Here is a 24719-nt window from a genome sequence, read left to right as displayed (position 1 = left end):
ACTTGTGTATTTCAGTGTTTACAATACGTATTCAATGTTTTTATATCCGCCATATTGGAATTGTTGTTTATGGTCGTTTCCGCGGTATTTGTGACGTCATGGGTCAAAGCCGACGGGTAAGATCGGACGCTTCTGTATTTCCAGCCTGTGGGGGGATGGGGGGGCACTGCAGACTCCCCCCACCGCATAACGACATATTTAGTTTCTCCCCACCCAAAAACCCCCAATTTCCCACGCTTGTCCCGTTACAGTCATTAGGCTTTTTGTGAAACTTGTGTATTTCAGTGTTTACAATACGTATTCGATGTTTTTATATCCGCCATATTGGAATTGTTGTTTATGGTCGTTTCCGCGGTATTTGTGACGTCATGGGTCAAAGCCGACGGGTAAGATCGGACGCTTCTGTATTTCCAGCCTGTGGGGGGATGGGGGGGCACTGCAGACTCCCCCCACCGCATAACGACATATTTAGTTTCTCCCCACCCAAAAACCCCCAATTTCCCACGCTTGTCCCGTTACAGTCATTAGGCTTTTTGTGAAACTTGTGTATTTCAGTGTTTACAATACGTATTCGATGTTTTTATATCCGCCATATTGGAATTGTTGTTTATGGTCGTTTCCGCGGTATTTGTGACGTCATGGGTCAAAGCCGACGGGTAAGATCGGACGCTTCTGTATTTCCAGCCTGTGGGGGGATGGGGGGGCACTGCAGACTCCCCCCACCGCATAACGACATATTTAGTTTCTCCCCACCCAAAAACCCCCAATTTCCCACGCTTGTCCCGTTACAGTCATTAGGCTTTTTGTGAAACTTGTGTATTTCAGTGTTTACAATACGTATTCGATGTTTTTATATCCGCCATATTGGAATTGTTGTTTATGGTCGTTTCCGCGGTATTTGTGACGTCATGGGTCAAAGCCGACGGGTAAGATCGGACGCTTCTGTATTTCCAGCCTGTGGGGGGATGGGGGGGCACTGCAGACTCCCCCCACCGCATAACGACATATTTAGTTTCTCCCCACCCAAAAACCCCCAATTTCCCACGCTTGTCCCGTTACAGTCATTAGGCTTTTTGTGAAACTTGTGTATTTCAGTGTTTACCATACGTATTCGATGTTTTTATATCCGCCATATTGGAATTGTTGTTTATGGTCGTTTCCGCGGTATTTGTGACGTCATGGGTCAAAGCCGACGGGTAAGATCGGACACTTCTGTATTTCCGTGTTTTTTGGCTTTAAAAAAAAATCTCACGAGATAGAATAAACTGATCCTACTTTATTAAGCAATCAGTAAAAAAACGAAATGGAAAGATAACAGCAAAAGCTGTTATGTTTTAGTTTAGTTTTTTTATTGATTTCTGAATAAAGTAGGATCAGTTTATTCTATCTCGTGAGATTTTTTTAAAAAAAAAGCCAAAAAACACAATCCACATTACCTCAATATCATTAAGAAAAATATTAAGTACCGGACGAATAAAATACAAACAATTAAGTTAATTAAATCACACATTTAATGATGCACCGAATATCAAGCGATCGCTTTTAGATTAACATTCAATTATTTTAATGATAGTCCTTATTAAGGTGCGTTTACACTGCGATTTGTATCGGCACATGATGAGATACATGTATATGCGACTTTGCGACATGTATCGCGACTTGTATGAGTTGACAAGTATCAACCTCATACATGTATGAGCGTGCGTTTACACTGGTTGATATATATCACTGTGCGATAGCTTCCGACGACGATTTGGAAGATTTCACATTTTTATGTGCTGATACACTTACTCTTTTGGAAGATGATAGGAAGAAAAGGCGGAGGAAGCGTAGATGGTGGCACAGAGAGTTTCTCGCGAATTAACGCTAGAGGATGGCGCATATTTTAGAAATTATGTTAGGATGAGTATGGAGGATTTCCGCGGTTTGTTATCACTTGTGGCTCCTCTTGTGTCCAAAACCAACACAAACTTTCGGGAAGCGATTCCACCAGAGGATCAGTTGGCAGTAAAACGAAGATTTCATGACAAAACATTTGCATTGTCGCGCGATTGCTAATGCCAACGTCTCACACACGATTGTCGGCATCCGTTGTCAACATTGTCACGAGAGGCCGCCGGAATAATAGCAAAACATTGATATACGTGCCAGATGCATGAAAAAAGTATATAATGTATTACATACTCTGATATATATATATAAAACTTTTACCTTCACTTCTTGGGATAAAACTTGCACAATGGCCTCGCAAACACGAAGAATAATGTTGCATATGGCACTTTTTGATATTCTATGCAGATACATTAACGTCGAAACGACAGTCGGCACCTTCAAAACTCAAACAGCCGCCAAAGAGCCTGGTACTACGCATGCGCTAATCGTCGAAATACGCGGCAGTCGACAAGACGACAGGAAATGATAGTACTGCGCATGCGCGAGTTCTTCAAATGTCGCTCATACATGTCGCTTATATGGCCAAAAAGCGATATACAAAATGTATACGCGACATGTATGAGCTGGAGGGTCCGCATACAAGTTCCGTGAATTTTTGTATGAGGTGATGTATCGCGACATGTCAAATTGACATGTCGCTCATACATGTCGCGATACATGTATCCCAGTGTAAACGTACCTTTAGAACACAGAACTGCTTTATTATCTATGCCTCGAAGTGAAGACATTACGATCTATGACTAAGGAATGACGTCATTGTTCAAAGCCAACGGGTTGTATCCCCTGCTGCACTAGACCCTACATGTGTGTGACAACTTACATTTCGCGTACGCAGAAAGGTGCAGTCGATTTGACGTCTGTGTTCTGGGTGCCACGGGTTGGCGTGACTCGTATGTTTCTTTGGTGGATTACCTTCTGACTCATATTGTTGCTCAGTGCTGCTACCACGCTTCACATTTTCCTAACGCTTCACTGAACGAGGACTGTAGCATCCACATTGCTCACCAATCGACTCGTCTAAGACTGTTGCTAAGCAACGGCGTCGGCCGCTGAGGAGACCTCTGTATTGTTGAGAACTACGTCACATCGTGATATGTTTGTTGTTCCTTGACTCTATGAGGACAAATAATCACCGCGCATTTAAAGAGATTATCTAGCGATAATAGCAGGGGCGTATCTAAGCTGGGGCGGTCGATCCCACACTCCTATGGATCATGTGCCTCTGGAATTTGAAAAAGAATAGTGAAGAAATTGCAAAAAATGGAAATGGGTAGGGGAAGCAGAAAATCTAGAAAATCGATTAGTCCTTAGAAATCTTACACTATATTTAAATAATAAAACATTGTTTTCGAAATCATTCCGACGTTAAGATATCATTTACGTTTTTTACCCAGTTCAAAGATCAAACTCAATCAGAATAGGAACATCAGTTAGTAGAATATACAGAACGAAATGGGTTAGACGTGAGCAAGACTTTCGGTGAATACTACGACTCAGCATCAGACATGAATGGTGTATACAATGATGTGCAAAAAAAGGATCAATGTTCCGATTCTAAAAATAAAAACATTTGCAAATTACCTCGCTGTCGCGGCTCTTCGCCTCTGGAATAAGCTGTCCTGCTCTTCTCGCACTGCTCGATGTCTTCTTACTTTGAAACTTCCCCTCTGTGAAACAGCACTGCCTACGCTCCTGTCTTCTCCCATTTATGCTTCTTTCTCTTTTTCTTTCTATGTGAGTAACGCCATCTTCTCTTTTCTCCTATTCTACATTCATCTTTCCCTCCCTCATCCATCCCTTTCTGCATACCAATTGCTGCTAGCACTGGTAATTAAAAATCTATCTTACTGCAATATCTAATTATTGTTGTACGCCGGCCGCACTGACCGAGCGGTTCTAGGCGCTTCAGTCTGTCGCGGGTTCGAATCCTGCCTCGGCCATGGATGTGTGTGATGTCCTTAGGTTAGTTAGGTTTAAGTAGTTCTAAGTTCTAGGGGACTGATGACCTCAGAAGTCCCATAGTGCTCAGAGCCATTTGAACCATATTGTTGTATATACCGTGTACGAATATAAATTGTGTGCATGCTTTTCTTATCTGTGCTATTGTTACTTTTATTTTTCGAAACTAAGTGTAAGACACTTACTGTAATATTTGCAGTGTATGTAGAACGCCAGGTTATCTGTAAGAGAGGGTTTGTTGCCAGGTTAAATAAATAAATAAATTTAGTCTTTAAAGGCAATGTAGAGACTAGTGAGGAAACAACACAGTATTTCGAAACAGGTAGAAACATAACAAATTTTTGGTTCATAAGCATGTTGCAGTGCTAGGATTTAAAAACTTGTTTCGTGAATACATCCAAGGTAACGTTAGAAACACGAAATCCAATGCAGATAAGAGAATCACTGATTAAAGCGCTGACAAACATAATTCTCAAGAATAAGAAGAATAACGAACAAAGCGTAGTATAGGTCTTAAAAAATAATCTTACCTCTTTCAGATGTAATATAAACCACTAGAAACAATTAACAGAGTACAAAAGGCATTTCAGGCTGAGAGTATGGACGTTGTAGTTGCTTATGACTTCTTAGAAACGGCACTGTGTAACCATTCCTGTATACTTTAATAGTTTATTTCCCGCTATCGAACTATTTATTCGGTAGTCGTATGAGTAAAAAAAGGGTGATGATTACATGCAGATGGATAGACAGCAACTGAATTACACTGTGTGCCTGAACTGACCAATGAACTGCTTCCTATGCTTATAGGGATCTATATTTAAGGATATTACTGGATTGATAAAAAATAATTCAATTGAAACACACTTTATTAACCCCTAGCTAAACTCGCTGTTTAGACTGATATCAGTAACTTCGTGAGGTTGTTTTCGACATGGAAAGGAAAACCATCTGAAACTTAGTTACTTCTATGGTTCACTGAACTGTTGTTAAAGACTCAATAAAAGAAACGCTTCTATGAAAAATCAATGTTTATTAAGAAGAAAACAGGATCTTAGGACCAATTAAGAATCTTACATTGGCATTGGCCTCATAAAGGATTAACTTAAAAAACAAAGAAAATCCACCTCAGCAACGTTCAGAAACATGTTTTGCGATCAAATAATGATCATTTAAGTAAACTATAGAGAAAACGGAAATACAGAAGCGTCCGATCTTACCCGTCGGCTTTGACCCATGACGTCACAAATACCACGGAAACGACCATAAACAACAATTCCAATATGGCGGATATAAAAACATCGAATACGTATTGTAAACACTGAAATACACAAGTTTCACAAAAAGCCTAATGACTGTAACGGGACAAGCGTGGGAAATTGGGGGTTTTTGGGTGGGGAGAAACTAAATATGTCGTTATGCGGTGGGGGGAGTCTGCAGTGCCCCCCCCATCCCCCCCACAGGCTTCATTAGTGTCAAATCAATATTTTCGAATCATAGGCGGCCGCTGCCGCGGCCGTATTCCAAAAAAAAAACTCCCAACCTAACCTCAAGTGGGCTACGCTACAGATCAATATGTTCATCAAATTGCTTCATATTACGTATACATGTTCTTGAAACAAGAGTACATCAAACCATGTATTAGGTTTTCCGCGCCGTAATGACGTCACACACCACAACACGCTTACGTCACGGGTCAAAGCCGACTTTAAAAAAAGCCGACTTTAAAAAAAGCATGAACGAATCAACTACGCGTTTATTTTCGTACATCACCGTCAAGCCGTACCTTTGCGTCAATAGAATGCATTTTGCGCATGTATCATTGCCATTTAGGACATATGTTTATTATTATTTTTTTGTCTTTAAGGCGTGAACATATGTGGCATCATTATGTCTTTGACTTTTTTGACTGATTCAGCCCCCCTTGGATACGTCGACTCTACTAACATTTTCAAAATTTTTGCGAAGAACTTTGTCCATTGTAGTCTGAAAGTCTATAAAAGAAAATCTGGAATTCATTTTGCTCTCTTTGATGTTTGCTTTGATCAATGCTATGCCGAGGTTATATATATATATATATATATATATATATATATATATATATGCCCCGTCTTGATACTCGTATTTAGAACGGTTTCTTCCATAGAAATAGCCAGATTGCTATTTCTTGGTTTTCTTCGTAAACATTCTCTTTTCCTGCCTCTTCACCGTCCTGTTTCGCTATCGGTTTCATGTGAGATATTTCTCTTTCGTTGTCGTTAAATTCGGTTGCATGTTGAAAAGAATGTGGTGTACCCAGTGAATCAGCAGTCTCCGCTAGCTAACAACAACTCCAAAATTTGATCATCGTTCACAAATCGCTCCATCCTGTCTAAATCAGTTTAAAACTATTTGTGATGACAAGTAAGAAAAGTAACGTTTATAACTTCGTGGGGTAGTTTTCGACCCCAACTGGTATGTATGTATTGTAGTTAAGGGGTAATCCTTGAAACAAGCTAAATATCCCTACTGTGTCTCGCACAGTTTAACAGCGCTCATTCTGTCCAACAACAACGAAAAGATTTCACTTCAAAATGACGCCCAGGACGATTTATGTCTCACTAGCTCAGAACGTGAGTTGCTCCGGTATCCAGTTACGTCACAGATCACCTTAACAATACTCAGGTTTGTGCATGGCATCAGTGCCTGCCACACACACACAATGTTCACGATGCTCCTCTTCATTTACACGACGCTTCCCTGATGATTTCGCAAAACTTGTTCCACATCTGCAGAAACGCTTCCCCTGTCACGGCACATCTCAAAATCTAAATCAAAGTAATCTTTCTTCAAAGACATCAACTTTCTCTGATACTGGGGCCACACTCCGAGCATCACCATCAGCCACTCGTGCAATCCGGAACTGCCTCTTCCAAGTCTCTCATCAAAGTACACGACCTAATGGAGCACTCCCCGCCTGTTGACGCGAAACTGTCCCCTCCGGAACCTTCTAGAAGGCGAACGACACAGCAGTTAGCAGAAGCTGTTGGTTGTGGTCACTCAATAGCAAGGGTGTCGATAACACTACCCTTACAGCTCTCAGAGGGAAAGAGGGAAAGTGGAGTGTGCAGACGAGGACTGGAATCGCATTCCTCCTGTCTGTGAGTCCAGTGTTCGACTGTAGATCATAGACTTTTCCAGAGCGGTTCATACTGACGTTGATGAAGCCAAGTCAACATTTACATCCAGCATTAATAAGGAAGGGCCGATCGAGGTGGCGCAGTGGTTATCACACTGGACTCGCCTTCGGGAGGACGACGCCCGCTTTCGGCCATCCTGATTTAGGTTTTCCGTGATTTCCCTAAATCGCTTCAGGCAAATGCCGGAATGGCTCCTTCGAAAGCGCACGTTCGACTTCCTTCCTCATCCTTCCCTGACCCGTTGGGATCGATGACCTCGCTGTTTGGTCCCCTTCTCCAAATCCACTAACCAACAAGGAAGGCGCAGTGCCAAATGAATGCACCTAATTCTGATAACAGATTTTAACGCCTAACCAAATTACAAGTCGAACGACCGCAATCACGAGCCAATGAAGATTCAAATTTCTCTCGGTAAATTAATTATGCTCGAAATTCTAAAACAACCAAAGTGATGTGGAAAGATAGGACTGTCAGACAGTGGTTCCAAAATAATTATGTGACTAATGTGTTATTAATAATCCCAATATAGAGTTGACCCTTAGGAGAAGCTATTTCCGTTCAGATTTCGTTCGTAGCCCAACCTGTTGCGCAGGGAGACGTCTTATACCGATGCCTCTTCTTTAGTCTTCTTCTACTTCTTCTTCTTGTTTATCCCGGATTCTTGAGATCTCTTGTGAAGAGACACGATAGAACAAGTTCCGTAGTGGTGTAGGACATTCAATGAAGTTACACAACAGGTAATAATTTAACTTTTGAAACTGCCGGTTTATTGACATTTATGGAAAGAAAAACACTCTCATACTCTCATGCGGTCAGCGAACCTCGTGTAACATTTTGTGTGTGTAATGGGCCTTTCTACGTCGCAAATAGTTCTAATGAATTAATTAAACTGCATTACAGTGTTGCTAGGCAGCGTAACCAACAAGGTGATGCGTCTCTCAATTAAAACTAGACATCGATATTTTGAATAAACTTCCGGTTCATTTTTGTTAAAATCAGCACTTGTCTCAAAATTAACTTCCAGCTTCGTGCATTACGTGCAAACGCATTTGTAACTATAGTACGTGATTTGCTGGACAGCTCGATAGCGAACTGGCGTGTAACGTATTTCAAATCGAGCGCCCAGGTTTCATTTTTCCCTAATGAGCTAAACGACTCTTTTTCGGGTCAATACCACAAAATAAAATTCATTACACAGGTCAACGAACTGTACACGCGCACTTTTACCACTCTAAGTGATAACTCGTCTCAGAGTAAAAGCCGCACACAAATTCACACTTTTTTATGCATACAAAATTCGAAACACCTTTATATTAAACAAACAAATAAATTATGGCATGTAATTACTAATTAAACATTTCCGATTCTAAATAAAGTTCAGGAACTTGTATTTCATAATCAATAAAATTTTATCGCCTGAGCGAAACTATTAGTTTGCTAAAACGGATTCAGATTACAGTCAACTCGTGTCTGCACGATGACGTCACGAATAAACACTTGCTTGGAATGAACGAAATACCTGTACTGAAAAATACTGTCCTTTGAATAATTTACTGACTTTTATAACAAATTTGGTACTCCTCGCATCGCTACAGTGTGTCAATGAATCCACACGTTGGCACCATGTAGAGAGCGACAACTTAATGCTCGGAAAGCCCTCGTCCGTGCCATAAAGGTAGGTCTGCGTAGCCTCCTTCAAGGCCTGGCAGTGTAAACAATGCTTCCAACCGTGAAAGCACATTATTGAGGCCATAAGAGAGCCAGAGACACCGCGGTCAACCTCATTCATTGCTCAATCATGTTTCATTCGTTTCTAGTTGGTTTGCAATTACATATTCAGCCTCTGTTGGCGCAAACATTGGCGCTGCAGTCTGCCACCGTACTGGATAACAGCGTGCTCTCACCTTGCAGAGTCGAGCATTCCTGTTAACTCAGTGACGTCGCGTGGGCGTGGTCTCGGCAGGACACTCGATGCCTGCGGTCGGCGCTCTGACCTGCCACTAAGCCGGTTAGCGCCACTGACTATGCTACCTTCGAAACGAATCCCTAAAACTTTCATGGCTAGTTAAAAGTTCCCATTCTCTCTGTATGTAGTTTTGTTGACGTATACATTTGGAAGTCGTACTTTTTTCACCTACGAAATGCGACGTTCTTTTCTCTTGTCGGTATAGTTCGTCCAAGTCAAATGGTTTGAGTGCACGATCGATGTTAATGTTTGTTGCTTCGTTGGTGTCCAGGGACATCACTCACTTGACGCATCACTCTGTAGATTTTTCGGTTAACTTCTTAATAATAATTAACTGCAGGCAATATGGTGTTCAGTGGTGTCAAATAATAATGTTCCAAAGACTAGCCGGTTTCCGTTTAGAAATAAAACAGTTTATTAAACCTTTAAAACTGTGAAAGCAAAAAGAACAGATAGAGTCCCTCGCAATTAACAAAGTGCTAAGTGTAAAACAGTATGTTACTGTTCAGTACTAAAGTTCTTGCGGCTAACTGCCGAAACGCTTTACATCTCGCCTGAGCTCGCGGTTAGAGCCCACAGCTAACTATTTAAACTTTAATGACTCTGGAAATGTTACAAGTCCACGAAACTGTCATTCAAAAATTTCTATCACTTAAACCGTGTGACCGACGCGCCACTCATGGGAACATACATCCTTCCTCGTTGTACTATACAGACACGATCTCTCGTTGTCAATTTCTCAACTTTACGTTTAATTTATTGCTACCATACATTCTTCATATCACCTAGGACCAGAGTTTCACTACTGTTCCCATCACATAGCTGCGGTCTTTACGCTTCTTTTTTTCTTATATTTTAATTAGAGAGATAATTATTTTACTCCTATTTGCTATTTATTACTGTTACACATGATGAAATTCAAATGACTATACGTACATACTGTAGTCTACACTTTCGTATTCCAACTGCATTTACTGATCTGTAAGTTATTTTACACTTAAATACATGTTTCAGGTCTCGAAGAGAACTTTTTGATATATAATGCAAAATGTAGGCCTATTACATTTATTAATATCGTAGAACTGTATTTTGATAAAGCTGTCTGTGGACTCCTGGATCTTTAACATCATTGAAGGTGTTAAGAACTTATTAATTTCGAAAGTTAATTGGTATTTCCAAGTCTTACATCTTTAATATGTTAAGTACTATTTTGTCTATGTAGAGGACGACTAGAAGAACATTCTCGTCTCGTTACCCTCTTGGATTAGGTGTTCTTGCCTAATCTGTAAATACACTGAAGTTCTCCAACACGGCATGGCGTGGAGTCTGCTGTCTGAAGTAGTGCTGGAAGAAATTGACACCATGAATCTTGCACAGCTGTCCATAAATCCGTAAGAGCACAAGAGGCTGAAGATCTCTTCTGATCAGCACACTGCAAAGCATCCCAAATTCGCTCAATAATGTTCATGTCTGAGGAGTTTGGTGCCCAGCGGAAGCGTTTAATCTCCGAAGAGTGTTCCTGGAGCCAATCTGTAGCAATTCTGGACGTTTGGGGTGTCGCATTGTCCTGCTGGAATTTCCCAAGTACGTCGGAATACACGATGGACATGGATGCATGCAGGTGATAAGATAGGATTCTTATGTACCTACGTGGCAGAGGTCGTATCCAGACGTATCAGGGGCGTCATATGAATCAAATTGCACACGTCCCACACCATTACAGAGCTACCACCAGCTTGAACAGTCCCCTGCTGACATGGAGGGTCCATGGATTCATGAGATTGTCTCCATACCCGTCCACGTCCATCCGCTCAATGAAATTTGAAACGAGACTTGTCTGACCAGGTCTACCGTATCTTCCTTCGCCGTCGGCGTTGTCGTGGTTACCGTGAGACACCGTTATACCAAGAGGAAAGGCGCGTCGATCTTGGAGCATGAGATATGATGACCTTAAGCCATTGACAACACACAACGGTCACGGTAGCACCTGATTCCAGAATAGCTGCAGTAGTTAAGATCTACGAACTATCCCCTCTTGACCAGGTCCCCAAAACTTAACTCGTAACGAGATCCCTTCAAAGCAAATTGTCATGACGATCGTCTATAAAGGCTTCGTACAACGAGAAGAAATGTTACAGTCTATGGAATAATAACAGATACGACCAAACTGTCTTGTCTCTTCTGCTTTATTTAACATAACTTCGTTCACAGTTTCATTTCCCATTCACCACTCATTCACCGAAACCCTTTGATGAACAGTTTTGGTTGCTTGACACCAACAGTCAATGATAATGATACAGCTTTTCTCCTTTTTATAAATTGAAGCCCGCTCTCCGTGATATAATTTTAAAAAATCCGGTCTCAATACCGCGTCCCTCGTGAGATGCGAATATACTTATCCCGGAATTTACCGCCCTGTAGGTGTACTCAATTTAGTGACCAAACTTCACTGTCCGCTATTTTACGTAACTGAATGTCCATTTTTTAGTCTGATTATACACTGTAGCTATTTAAAATTCGCCCCTATATTTTCACAACGCACAATTAGCACTTCGTTACTTGTTTTTTTTTTTTCCTTCTTCTAAGAGTAAACGGAAAAAAAAGACGCCGTATCATCGGCTTAGTCGATATAAAGCAAAACACCTTAATATGCCCAATTTTACCTCTTCTTATAGGATCGGCTACCTTACCCATGAATTTATTACATATTATTTCCAATAACGCTAAACAGATATCGCCGTTATATTTTAATTGTATTCAAAAGCATGTTACTACTATTATGACCGACCAAATCGTAACAAATCGCGCGGCGTGCGTTTTTAACGATAACTTTACGCTATTCAAGTTCCGTTACAGCTGTCTTGACTCGTAATGTTACACGGCCCCCCAGACTGTGATGTCTTGAAGAGGGTTCCAGACAGAACAGGCTTATTTTTTTTCTGTGTACTGTGACATGAGAGGGTATTTGTTTCGGCGAATACACTCACTCTCAGATTCACTCAACAAGTCAGCACATACATTCTACAATATTTAAGTTGAGTTAATGGGCCTAGACAAAATGCCCTTAACTAAATTCCACATTTGTTTATAGGTTGTCTTAGGAACACTTCGCACTAATCACTTCATTTTCACACCACATTTTTTTTCTTGGATGAAGCCCTCAGTTCTTCAACCGACTGTGCAAGGCAGGGATCACAGCCGGGTTCGACGATTGGCATCCTAGGCCAAAACCCTTATCAGGCCACTTGTTTAACCAGAGAGGATTTGGTCCTTTTCTTTTCCTCTTAATTCCACTTTTAAATCATCCATCCTCGCTGTTCGTTGAGAGGATAAATCGTATTTCAGCGTCGTCATTGTTGCTGATACCAAGAAGGTATCTCATGGAAATCGTCGGTACATTCTTTAATTTTCTTTGTAAGTTAGTATAAGTACGTATTTATCCATTGGTGCTTTTATTTAGTCCACTGAGTGTAGTCTTGGTATCATTCAGTGTTTCTTGAATCTATATTTTGCTCATTATTGATAATACTTCTTCAGGTCTATGTGAGGGAACAAGCCTTTAATTACATCAGTATCACAATCTGCCAGGAGGTAGCTCCCTTCATGAGGTATTTTCATTATTTTATATGGACCTGTATATAAATATTGCCATTTCTTATTCAGTCTTTTCCTGGTTGATGCTTTTGGGTGATTTCTCAATAAAATTTCTTCCCCTACATCATATGTGACTACTTTCTTCACATTTTTATCAAAACGGGTTTTTCTCAATTGTGCTTGATGCTTCAGGTTTTCGTAGACCTTCTTCACCATATCTTCTTTCTTGGTAATCTTTTGTTCTATCGCAGGTAATTTCTTCATCCATTCTGGCACAATACTTTCACCAAATACTATTTGGTTAGGTGAATAACCTGTCGATAAGTGTGGTAAGTCATTATACACTTTCTCAAATTCATAAATCCAATCGATCCATTTATAATGTTGTTTGGGTATATACGTCCGTAAAAATCGGTTCAACTCTCGGAAGATTCTTTCAACCGGATTTCCACAAGGGTAAAATCTTGAGATGTAAATGTGCTGGATTCCTTGTTCTTTCATAGTGTCTCTCCATACTTTACTTGTATAATAAGCAGCATTGTCTGTCAAGATCATTATAGGTTTGCCAAGCTCAGTTATATAGTTGTTGATAAATTTGCGTAACATGGGTCGAACGTGGAGATTTTTCAAAGGATATAATTTCACATATTTTGAAAAGAGATCATAGAAAGCCAATACATATTTGAACCGTCCACGTGTCACGGGACATGGCCCACAGACATCACATGACACCAACATTAAAGGTTGTTGTGGGATGATAGGATGTAATTCTATCTTCCGACAATAGTTTATGGGTTTCGCCTTCTGACATATTTTGCACTTCTTAATAATATTTGTAGCTATACGTCCCAAATTTGGATGATAGCAGTATTGTGCTATTTTGGCTGTACATTTAGCGGAACCAAAATGACCCCAATTCAAGTGAGTGTACCATACTAGTGATTCTAAATATTTATTTGGAACACAAAGTTTCCAAACATCTTCTTCATCCTTCCTCCGATACAATATTCCGGATTTTAATTGATACTGTTCTTGAGAGTGACTTAGCGTTTTGCTTTCAACAGCATGCCTAATGGCTTTCCACAACTTATCATCTTCTTGCAGTTGTGGAAGACTTCGAGATAGCTGTGAAATCTGCCTCTCACAATATTGCCTTGATAAATTCATGACTTTAAAGTCAATAGTCCGTTCTTCACACTCGTTGTTATTCTTTCTTTTCGGTAGTCTTGAAAGAGCATCAGCTATGATGTTGTCTTTCCCTCTGATGTATTTGAGCGTAATATCATTTTCTTGCAGTAGCAAGGCCCACCGGGTTAAACGTGAATGGAACATCCTTCCTGTTAAAATAAAAGATAAAGCTTTGTGGTCGCAGAATACAATGATCTTCTTTCCATATACAAAATAGCGAAACTTTCTAAGTGACCAGACCACGGCCAGTACTTCCAATTCAGTAGTACAATATGCACGTTCACAGCTAGAGAGTGTTCTGCTGGCAAACCCAATTATCTTGATGGTACTGATATCTTCTGGATTGTCCATCTGGAAAAGAGTGGCACCCAATCCTGTTTCAGAAGCATCCGCAGCAATATAAAAATCTTGATCAAGTCTCGGATGATGTAACAGTGGAGCATTAGTCAAAGCATTGCGGATGTTATCAAAAGCTTGCGTGCATTCGGAATTCCACTCCCACATGACATTTTTTCTTAACAGCCGTAACAAACAGTCTTGGCTTCCTAACTGATCGGGTAAAAATCGCCGAAAAAATGAAACTAAGCCGATAAATGACTTTAATTCCGTTCTATTCTTTGGATAAGCACATCTGTTAATCGCATCCATCTTTTTAGGATTTGGTTTTATCCCTTCAGGAGTGATTATATGTCCAAGAAATTTCAATTGGTTATGAGCAAACTTGGATTTTCTCAAATTTACAGTAACTCCGTATTCCAAAAATTTCGCAAAAACTCTTCTTAATAAGTCCAAATGTTCCTCCCAAGTTTCAGAAGCAATTGGCAAATCATCCACATATAAAGTAACTTCATTCAAAAGGTCTCTGCCCAGTACGGTATCTAAGGCCGATATGAAAACACCACCGCTTATTTTCAACCCAAATGGCATGACAGTAAACTGGTAACTTCGGCCCAGAAAAACGAATGCAGTATATTTTCTAGATTCTTTCGACATTCTAGTTTGCCAATATGAACTACGCATATCCAAAGAAGTTAAGAAGCGGGCACCATAAAACTTTTGTACTAACTCTTCTAGGTTCTCCGGTCGCGTTTGTACAGGTATAATGATCTTATTGATCTCTCTGGCATCCAACACCAATCTGATGTCACCATTGGGTTTAATTACCGCCACAAGAGGGTTACAATATTCAGAATCTGAGGGCTCAATAATACCCCATTCTAACATTGATTTCCTTTCTGACTACTTCTTTCTTTGTCCATGGGATAGAATAGGAAGTACGACAAAAGGGTTTATGTGCATACGTCTTTATATGGTATTCAAAGTCTTTTATTATACCCGGACGTTTACTAAAAATCGACTGATATGCTTCCAACAAGTAGTACAGTTCATCCCTTTGGATAACAGATAAATATTCTGATTCTAACACCTTTTCCTGCAATGACATTTTATCCATCATTTCTTCAGAACATTCAATAAGGCATATATCATACACATTTTCATCATCAATACTGACATATTTTACCATTAGATTCATACACAATTGATATGGAATTGCTCGGCCCTTTCTCAGGGTGGCTGTCAAAACATTACCATTGGAATTAAATATACATTCACCTTTCTCTAATTTAATGATTGCACCGGTCTCACATAAAAAATCCAAACCCCAGATACATGGTACTGTCATTTTAGGAACAACCAGGAATTTACTTTCTATTTGAGCCCCCTGTATTGTAACGTCAACACGTACCTGTTTCACAACTTTTTGCATTTTTGCGCTGAACGCGCCAGACACGGTACATCCTGTGACAGGAAAAGTGGGCATTTTCACCCCTCGGCTTATCTGTTTTAAACAGTCCAACGTCATGACACTAATAGTTGCTCCAGTATCAATTAATATTTCAACATCAACATTATTTATACTTGTTGGAATTATTGCCTGTAAAATTTGTCCGCATTTATTAGAAACTTCAGGTTTTTCTTCAATTAACTCATTCCTTATATCCTGATCATTATTGTACCTTAATACGCTCACTTCAAATTGATGCCTGCCTTCCTTCTCCTTTCCAGTCATCCTAGGAAGGCATTTGGTGACTGGTATTAGTTTAATCTATCTCGTTGAGTCATCGGTGGGGGTTCATGAACTTCCACAATCCGTACAGTATGATCCGAGTTATGGTATTCACCCCGTCGCACATTGGAGGCTCCTTCGCCCATTGGTATAACTCCTTGTGCTGGATGAGGACTCGAGGCATTTGTTCCATCCTGCCGATGAACATTATGCTTCGAATTATCTTCCCAAGGTCGAATGCAATTGGGTTCATCACTTGGGTACCTGTTACTCTTATTAATATCACTACTATGCACATTCGCGTCACCATATCGAGGTTTACCTTTAGCACAGTAAGTATCTCTTCTATATTTATTATAATCATTGTTTTTATTGCAACCATAGGATGAAGATTGTCCACGCTCCTGTGATGCGGATTTGACCTGGCTTTCGGTATTATTATTATCATACGTTAAATTATTATTATAATTATTCGTATTACTATGAGTGTGAGTCGACATTTGATTACTACTCATTTGTCTTGCGTCTTCCATAATCATATCTATAGAGTCAATCACCGACAAGAACTGTTCTACATCGTGGTCAGGAACATTTATTAACTTTTCACGTATATTTATGGGCAACCTTCCCTTCAAAATTCTGATCACTTCCTTGTGAGAAATTGGATCACTCCAATAACGTGTCTTATTTATGTACTTTTCAAAATATTGCCTTAAAGTACTCCTTTTACTGTTAAAATACTCAGGTTGGTAAACCTCTTTTCTTAATTTCTCTTGTTTACTCGACGATCAGTATTTAGCCAAAAAAAGTTGTTCAAACTCAGCGCAAGTATGGCAACTTTCACTTACTTCGGCGGCCCATAATGCGGCTTCTCCGGTAATTTTGGATACTATAAATTGAAGTCGGTCGTGTTCTGACCAGCTACGTGGAAATATTCTTTTGAAATTATTGATAAAGATTTTCGGATGCAGGTTGTTCTTTTCAGTGGAGAATGTTGGGAATTGTCTACTTTTAAAAATGCTGTTCTCCACCTTTAAAGAAGACAAGTATCCTCGCTGACCAAAAGAATCATCATCTTTACCAACCGAATCATCAACTTCCCAATGCAAATTTGCACCACAATTGTACTTCGTATTATCACATGTTCGGTTGTTTTTCGACCTATTCTCCGAACGTTCGTCCTCTGCCAACAAATTTTGTGATGACTTTCGTTCTAACTCCGCCAATTTATGATTGGTTTCCTTTTGCCATTTAGGTAACTCATCAACTATTTTGTCTTTTATTTTCTGAAATTCGCTAGTGAAGAGCTTAATTAATTCATCATTTCTACTTAGGTGCTCATTGATATTTTCATTTGGCTGGGATCCAATAGTAGTCTTAACCTTGTCTACAATTTCATTTCCTTTTATTTCTATCCATTCAGTTAGATCTTCGTCAAGTCTTTTAGTTTGATCTACTAAATACTTGTCAATCCCCTTACGAGCATCGGACTCAAACTCGACTATTTGTTTAGAAAGCTCTTCTATCTGTGCGCTAGCATTGAAACAGCTGCTTTCACACTTAACCATCCTATTGGACAGGCCATCATAACTCTTCGAAACTACCTCATATTTCTTTTCTACATCATGAAGTTTTCCCATTAAATTATTATATTGCCTTTCTAAGGTGTTAGAAAACTCTACATCTAGTTCTCCAAATTTCGCATTTAATTGAGTCTCCCAGTCCGTCTTTAATTCTTTCTTAGTATTTTCTAGTTTATAATCAAAGGTGTTCAGCTTGCTTTCCAAAGAATCCATTTTAACTTCTAATGAACCAAATTTGGCCTCAAATTTTTCATTTAACTTTTGATTGTCCTCTTTTAATTGCTTATTATCTTTTTCTAGTGAACCAAGTCTTCCATTCATTACACCCATTTGAGTATTTATTGATACCAGCATATCAAACATTTTTTTGATTAATATTTCCATTTTGAGGATCAACTTGCTGATCTACTTCCGAAACCTCAAGATCTTTATGTTCTCCCACGCTGCTTACCTTACTTATCATTGTATTTGAATCTCCTAACGGCTCTAAATCAATAACTGTATTATTATCTGTACATGTCTCCTGTCCCACATTGAGCTCATGGGATGCATCATCCCTATCCTCTTCACTTTCCTCTCTCTCTCTACTCATTACTCTACTCAACTGCACATTATCATGTATTCTTTTCGTTCGTTTTGACATGATTATTCACTACCAAGACATACACTTATTTTCACTATGTATTTATATATATTTATCTACCGAAATCACAAGTCTCAACTTCCTTTTTTTGTTTTTTTATAATTATACAGTTATTTTAATCATACCTGGTAGTATCGCTCACTTTTAGCGATTATTGAAGAATACCTCTTTCATTGGACAGACTCACTGGCTGCTACAATATTTTCCAACTCTAGGGTTCGTGAATCCGGATGACACTCGACTCGATGCAGCAATCCTCCTCGATCGAGCCGCACGTTGTGGCGCCACTTCTACCGTATCTTCCTTCGCCGTCGGCGTTGTCGTTGTTACCGTGAGACACCGTTATACCAAGAGGAAAGGCGCGTCGATCTTGGAGCATGAGATATGATGACCTTAAGCCATTGACAACACACAACGGTCACGGTAGCACCTGATTCCAGAATAGCTGCAGTAGTTAAGATCTACGAACTATCCCCTCTTGACCAGGTCCCCAAAACTTAACTCGTAACGAGATCCCTTCAAAGCAAATTGTCATGACGATCGTCTATAAAGGCTTCGTACAACGAGAAGAAATGTTACAGTCTATGGAATAATAACAGATACGACCAAACTGTCTTGTCTCTTCTGCTTTATTTAACATAACTTCGTTCACAGTTTCATTTCCCATTCACCACTCATTCACCGAAACCCTTTGATGAACAGTTTTGGTTGCTTGACACCAACAGTCAATGATAATGATACAGCTTTTCTCCTTTTTATAAATTGAAGCCCGCTCTCCGTGATATAATTTTAAAAAATCCGGTCTCAATACCGCGTCCCTCGTGAGATGCGAATATACTTATCCCGGAATTTACCGCCCTGTAGGTGTACTCAATTTAGTGACCACACTTCACTGTCCGCTATTTTACGTAACTGATTGTCCATTTTTTAGTCTGATTATACACTGTAGCTATTTAAAATTCGCCCCTATATTTTCACAACGCACAATTAGCACTTCGTTACTTGTTTTTTTTTTTCTTCTTCAAAGAGTAAACGGAAAAAAAAGACGCCGTATCATCGGCTTAGTCGATATAAAGCAAAACACCTTAATATGCCCAATTTTACCTCTTCTTATAGGATCGGCTACCTTACCCATGAATTTATTACATATTATTTCCAATAACGCTAAACAGATATCGCCGTTATATTTTAATTGTATTCAAAAGCATGTTACTACTATTATGACCGACCAAATCGTAACAAATCGCGCGGCGTGCGTTTTTAACGATAACTTTACGCTATTCAAGTTCCGTTACAGCTGTCTTGACTCGTAATGTTACACAGGCAACATGTTTCTAGTCATCAACAGTCCAATGTCTGTGTTGACAGCCACAGACGAGGTGTACAGCTTTCTGTCGTGCACTCATCAACGGTACGCAAGTGGGCCTTCAGCTCAGAAAGACCATATCGATGATGTTTCGTTGAATGGTTCACATGCTGACACTTGTTGATGGCCCGGCCCAGCATTGAAATCTCCAGCAATTTGTGGAATGGTTGCACTTCTGTCACGTTGAACGATTCTCTTCAGTCGTCGGTCCCGTTCTTGCTGGATCTTTTTCCAGCCACAGCGATGTCGGAGATTTGATGTTTTAGCGGATTCCTGATATTCACAATACACTCGTGAAATGGTCGTGTGGAAAAATCCCCACTTCACTGCTACTTCGGAGATGCTGTGTCCCATCCCTCATGCGGCGACTATAAGACCATGTTCAGTCTCACTTAAGTCTTGATAACCTGGCATTGCAGCAGCAGTAACTGACCTAACAACTGCACCATACACTTGTCTTATATAGGCGTTCCCGACCGCAGCGCCGTATTCTGCCTCTTTACATATCTCTGTATTTCAATAAGCGTGCCTATACCAGTTTCTTTGGTGCTTCAGTGTATAACGGTTTGGGTGTTAAGTCGTTTCGGACTGTGACACGAATTATCTACCTGGTCAAGCGTCCGTGTTTTCCCCGCTGACAGTAACACTACAGGCTAACGACTGCCGCATACTCTGTGGACATTGCAGATGCTTAACGCGTTACCTGCTGGATGAAGCAGACGACTCCTGTGGCTACCCATTCACGAGCGATGCTCGCCTGTGTCGTAATTCGATGCAGCTTCTGTCGCAAACAGTCATGTAACATCGTACGCACTGATATGCACTGACGGAAGAAAAACATAACACCGAGATAGAGTTGTGTGTCATAAACGAAAGTTTGTAGGCAGGTATCCACATCTTAAAAGGTGATCACTAATCAAATATCGCACCAGTCGCATAAGAGTGGCGGTAGTAACGCCACTGTGAGGATGTAAATCAGGTTTGCTTTAAATACACGCCGTAAGGGTCGTGAGCATTAGTTACCTTTAAGACTGGACGTGGTGAGCTTATGTTAGGTAAGAATACCTTGAAGGGAACAAAGACGCTATTGTCACCATTCCACTGAGTTTGAACAAGGTAGCGTAAAAGAGCGACAGGAAGCTGGATGTTCCTTCTCTGATACTGCAAAAAGACTTGGCAGGAATGTAGCAACTCCACATGATTGCTGGTAGTGGTGGTCACAAGATTGTACACTCGCGAGAATACTGGGCTCTGGATGCACTATTCTGCATCTGCAGGAGCAATCTGAGCTCCACAATAACGCAACTAACTGTTACAAATCGGTTACTTTAAGCACAGCTCCGAGCTGGATGGCCTGTAGCGCGTATTCCACTGATCCCAAACCACCGCCACTTGCGACTTCGGAGATGTCAAGCGAGAGCTCCTTGGAGAGCAGGCTGGAGGTCTGTTGCGTTTTCTGATGAAAACTGATTCTGCCTCAATGCCAGCAGTGGCCGTGTATTGGTTGGAACAAGACCAGTTGAGGGCCTGCAACCAAACTGTCTGCATACTAAACAGACTGGACCTACTTCTGGAGCTATAGTCGCAGACATGATTTCGTACAACAGTAGGAGAACTGTCGTGGTTATCCCATGCACCCTGACCTCTACAGAATGTCGACATGTTGCCTCGGCCTGCACATCTGTCTTAAATCCAACATATATGGGGCATCATCAGGTGACAACTTCAGCATCATCCACAACCAGTGATAAATGTTCCTGTATTGACTGACCAAGTGCAACAGGCATGGAACTGCATCCCACTAACTGATATCCAGCATCTGTACAAGACTGTATTCACGACTGGATGCTCGCATTCGACATTCTGGCGTCTACACCGTTTATTAACAGTTACGTTAACCTGTGATCTTACAATGTTACCCAGACAAATGTATTCCAGAAATTTCATTACTCATTAATCATTTTTTCGCCCAGTGCATTTTTTTTCCTTTGGCATATATATACATGAATATACAAGGGTGAATCAGAACTCCACTGACAAACTTGCAGAGTTGACAGTATGGATGTCCAGCTGTTCACCTTCGCTACTGTGGAACACATCTTAAAGTACTGATCTTGAATTCCATGTTTATTGGACATTCTTTTCTCTTCCGAAAATACGGAAAGGCCGTCCGTTAAGGCCGAGCGGTTCTAGGCACTTCAGTCTGGAACCACGCGACCGCTACTGTCGCAGGTTCGAATCCTGCCTCGGGCATGGATGTGTGTCATGTCCTTAGGTTAGTTAGGTTTAAGTAGTTCTAAGTTCTAGGAGACTGATGACTTCAAATGTTAAGTCCCATAGTTCTCAGAGCCATTTGAACCAAATACGAGTCTCAAAGATCTTGAAACAGACATGTATTGGAGATGAGCAAATGCTGACAGTTCTGAAGGTGTGCATTTTGGAGCCCATGATTACTAGATACTTTTCTTCTTGTTTTGGTCCATCCGACATCTGAAACTTTGATGGTGGGGTACTGGCTAGCTCTATAGAGTTCGTGTTGCAACTGGGTGGGTAGCAAGTTGTGACAGCTTGCAATACTCCGCAGGCACTTTTTGTGCACTAAAAGAACACGTCAACAGGCTCTGCAACCTGACGCGCTTCCTGGTGACGGAGTGCGGAGTGTCGCCGGAGAAGGTGACGGACGAGCCGCGGCAGCGCCGGCCGCTGCACGAGGCGGCGGAGGCCCGCGACGCGCGGATGCTGCGCGTGCTGCTGGAGGCGGGCGCCGACGTGGACCCGCGAGACACCGGGGGCCGCACACCGCTGCAGCTGCTGTGCGCGCAGGCGCACCCGGCGGGCGAAGACGAGCGCGCCGCCGTGGAGGCGGCCGAGGTGCTGCTGGCGAGCGGGGCGCGGGTGGCGGCCGCCCTCAGCCGCGCCGGCGCCGCCCCGCTGCACGACGCCGCCGCCAAGGGCTGCGCGCCGCTGCTGCGCTGCCTCCTCACCGGGGGTGAGCCGCCCACTCGCGAACCGAGGTGTTTGGTCATCTGCATCACCCCACTGGGTCAACCCTACACCTGCCAAAAAGTCCGTGGATAGTGCCTGGCGAAGGGCGTGTAGTAGCAGTAATATCAATTTCCATTCCTATTCCACCCACGTTCTGAGCGAGGGAAAATGAATATCTATACTACCTAACCGGGTCAGATGTCAACGTAACCCTGTATACCCACACACCGTCAGTCGGTGTTTAAATGGTTAGAGTTGCAGTTGCCTGCGACAGGTACAGTAGCCACCAGAGTGCTGGAGACTAAAAGCAGCAGCACCAGGAAATACTTGTCGCACGTGTTTGGGTACCATTAACACCACATCACAAATTACTGCATTTGGAGTGGTGTCTAGATCAGAGAGCACAGGTCGCAGATGAATATCGAAACACTGTGTTCAGTGACGAATCGTAGTTCCTAGGTTTCCTGGACGAAAATTGATGGTGAGTATAAGGATTATATATTGATAAGTGCAGGTTGTAGACTTGTGGCTGACAACAAATGGAAATTTGGGTCTGGCCACGTGTTATGCTCAGATAGCCTAATGGTAAAGCGACCACTCGTGATAAGCGGGATATCGGGGTTCCATGAGTCATGCTCAGATAGCCTAATGGTAAAGCGATCACTCGTGATAAGTAGGATATCTGGGTTCCACGAGTCATGCCCAGATAGCCTAATGGTAAAGCGACCACTCGCGATAAGCGGGATATCTGGGTTCCACGAGTCACGCTCAGATAGGCTAATGGTAAAGCGACCACTCGTGATAAGCGGGATATCTGGGTTCCATGAGTCATGCTCAGATAGCCTAATGGTAAAGTGATCACTCGTGATAAGCAGGATATCTGGGTTCCACGAGTCATGCCCAGATAGCCTAATGGTAAAGCGACCACTCGTGATAAGTGGGATATCCGGGTTCCACGAGTCATGCTCAGATAGGCTAATGGTAAAGCGACCACTCATGATAAGCGGGATATCTGGGTTCCATGAGTCATGCTCAGATAGCCTAATGGTAAAGCGATCACTCATGATAAGCAGGATATCTGGGTTCCATGAGTCATGCTCAGATAGCCTAATGGTAAAGCAACCACTCGTGATAAGTGGGGTATCTGGGTTCCACGAGTCATTCTCAGATAGCCTAATAATGGTAAAGCAACCACTCGTGATAAGCAGGATATCTGGGTTACACGAGTCATTCTCAGATAGCCTAATAATGGTAAAGCAACCACTCGCGATAAGCAGGATATCTGGGTTCCACGAGTCATGCTCAGATAGCCTAATGGTAAAGCGACCACTCGTGATAAGCAGGATATCTGGGTTCCATGAGTCATGCTCAGATAGCCTAATGGTAAAGCGACCACTCGCCATAAGTGGGATATCTGGGTTAGAGTCCCAGTCCGGCACATTTTCATTGTTATCATTCCATGATACAGCTGATGGTTATTTATACCAGCTCTCAGATGCAAAATCTGTCCCAGTGCCAGTACCCAGGATATCAAGGGTCAGTCATGGCAGTTGTAGGCTAGAGTGCCTCAGGTGAGGATATAACGGACTTTATGATACTGCTCCCAACTGAATCAGTACATGCATACAAGCCAGAGGGGATCATTCTGATGAGTGGGCTCATACTGCCACATCCTTTGCAAAAATGACTCGATTTTGTAAACACTAAAACAGAGGAGGAGGAGGAGATTAGTGTTTAATGTCCTGTCAACATCGAGGTCGTTAGAGACGGAGCACAAGCTCGGATTAGCGAACTATAGTGAAGGAAATCGGCCGTGCCCTTTCAAAGGAAACATCCTGGCATTTGCCTGAAGTGATCTAGGGAAATCATGGAAAACCTAAATCAGGATGGCTGGATGCAGGATTGAACCGTCATCCTCCCAAACATGAGTCCAGTGTGCTGACCACACCAAAACAAAATCACATCCCATCTCAAACCATAAAGTTTCCTTTCATCTCACATTCCCCTTCTGGATGCTTCCCTTTCTTTGTCAGTCAGTGGATATACCTCTGTATGCATCCTAATTTCCCATATTTGTACTCATGATACCTATGCGAAATTTGTGCTGGTGGCAATACATTGGTCACTCAGTCATCTTCAAACACAGTTGTTACAATTTCACCCTGCAGGATGCCACGAGAACTAGGTCACCATTCTTCCAAGCATTTCCATTTATGTACCTCATGTGTGTGTGTTAAA

At 41.5% G+C, this 24719-nt stretch overlaps 1 protein-coding gene across 1 annotated transcript in view; it reads left to right on the top strand.

Moving 5' to 3' along the window:
* Positions 1-22395: 22395 nt before the first annotated feature.
* The window catches only part of LOC126259866 (serine/threonine-protein phosphatase 6 regulatory ankyrin repeat subunit C-like), a 74019-nt gene continuing 71695 nt past the window's right edge, over positions 22396-24719 (top strand). Inside the window, exon 1 of the mRNA XM_049956925.1 lies at positions 22396-22485. The gene's annotated coding sequence lies outside the window, so the exon portion shown is untranslated. The remainder of the gene's footprint in view (positions 22486-24719) is intronic.

Source organism: Schistocerca nitens, chromosome 5 (genome assembly GCF_023898315.1).
Source record: "Schistocerca nitens isolate TAMUIC-IGC-003100 chromosome 5, iqSchNite1.1, whole genome shotgun sequence".
NCBI lineage: Eukaryota > Metazoa > Arthropoda > Insecta > Orthoptera > Acrididae > Schistocerca > Schistocerca nitens.
This window is presented reverse-complemented; position numbering and strand designations above follow the sequence as displayed.